Consider the following 2,023-nt stretch of genomic DNA (forward strand, 5'->3'; position numbering starts at 1 on the left):
GCAGGAAGAGGAGGAGGTAGAGAAGATGGTGGTGGAGGATGAAGAAGAGGGGATGGAGGAGGATGAGACGGAGGAGAAGATGGAAGAGGTGCAGGTGGAGATGCACGAAAAGAAGAGGAAGCGAGGGGGCCTCGCTCGCGTGGCGACAGCGATCGCCTCACTCCTCCGCCGCGTGCTGCTTTGTGGTGGCAGGTCCACCGCCCAGTAGGGGTGGTGGCGGTGGTCGTGCATCGGTGCCAACCGTGACCACTATCACCACACTACCCGCCCACCCAGTGATACTCGCTACACACACCACACGGTTCCCCAGAGAGACGGTGCCACTGGGACCACAGCTGGGGAATGAAGCTGAGCAGCAGATGCCAGGACTACAGCGGAGAATGACTGCTGCCATGAGACCGCACATCACACACACACACGGGACTATGCCATTAGCATAGCCGGCCCCACACTGGGCCCCTGCCATACTGGTTTTCATCCAGGCAGTCCTCATGTCTGGATGTTTTCGCCTGAGGACGAGCGCTCGTGTTGCGATCGAAACGTCGTGATTTATTTATTATTATTATTATTTTTCTACCTACGTGACTTAACTGAAAGCACCAAAGAGTATGAAAGACGTCTTGTCTGCTGATGTTGTTCATGTCCGTGTACATCGATATCCCGCATTGCTTACACGTACACACCACCCACAATGAAATAAATAGAAACTAGAATGACTTCCGGGAATGGGCAAAGATCGAGGAATCTCTTTCAATGGAGCGAGTTCAGTGTGTTCGATTCAACATCCTTCTGTCCGTCTGTGTCTCTGTGTGTGTCTCTCTCTGCCTGTCTCTGTGTCTATGTCGTCTCTGTATCTCTGTCTCTGTGTTCCTCTTGTCTGTGTCTGTCCGCCTGTCTTGTCTGTCTGTGTGTGTCTATCAGCGTCTGTCCAACCGGAGTCAACCACTGTCAGTAGCAGCAGGCGCCCGTTCAACTCCCACGGCTACACGCCACTCAAACTTGCTCCCAACACACAAAGATCCCCCGTATAGCCTGCACAGACTGTAGGGCAGGGGTCGGGAACCTTTTTGACTGGGAGAGCCATAAAAGCCAAATATTTCTAAATATATTTCATTGAGAGCCATATAGTATTTTTAACGTATAATAAATTAAATATGTCTTACTTTTAATGCGACTTCTGGTCACGTGACCCGTGACCCGAGAAATGTTATCTTCAAAATTTGTTTACTTTAAAATGACACAGTATTATTAAGCAATATCACAAGTATTTTAAAATCAGTTCCAAACTGATTTTATTTTTATTTTTTTATTATTTTTTTCAACTCAAAATTGTCTGGGAGCCATATGCCGTCACCGGAAGAGCCATATATGGCTCGCGAGCCATAGGTTCCCGACCACTGCTCTAGGGGCAAGTGCTGTTAGCGAGCACCTATTAAGGGTGGGACGGCACACGAGAGGGTGGGTAGCCAGCACCACGCCCGGCCGCCTTTGTCTCCCCAGTGGCGATGTTGACACACCGCACCGGGTACTCGTTTGAGGCTGAGTCGACCTAGGGGAGGCTCAGGACCGGTTCACAAAGTCGTCACTGGCGGTGTTGGCCACGAGCGGGAATGGAACTCGGCTGGTCGGTGCGGAGCGCAGCGCTCACCACGTCACTGCCGCTCCCCTTGTCAACAAACTTGAACTCCGACCCCGCCCTCTGACGTCACCGCTCAGCGTGACCTTTTTGGCGTCAAAGGCCAGGGGGAGGTGTGCCTCTAGTGACGTCATGTCACCCACCCCCGACCACCGCGCTCTTGAGCGTGACGTCATCTCTGCTCGGCCGCTGCCGATATCTGTTCCAGTGCCAATCCTTATATGGTCAAAGCCCAAATAAGGATTGGCGGCTAATTAACATAATTTATTCGTGAAAGCCGTCGCGAGTTGAGAGCTGCTCATTGTGGGAGGGGAGTGTCATCGTGCCCCGCAAATGACGTCATGTCACCTGCTGCCGCGTGACGTCACGAGGGACCAGGAAGTTGCC

The sequence above is a fragment of the Lethenteron reissneri genome, unplaced genomic scaffold, assembly GCF_015708825.2.
Source record: "Lethenteron reissneri isolate LAM-NWPU_2019-01 unplaced genomic scaffold, ASM1570882v1 scaffold_1352, whole genome shotgun sequence".
NCBI classification, from domain to species: Eukaryota; Metazoa; Chordata; class Hyperoartia; order Petromyzontiformes; family Petromyzontidae; genus Lethenteron; species Lethenteron reissneri.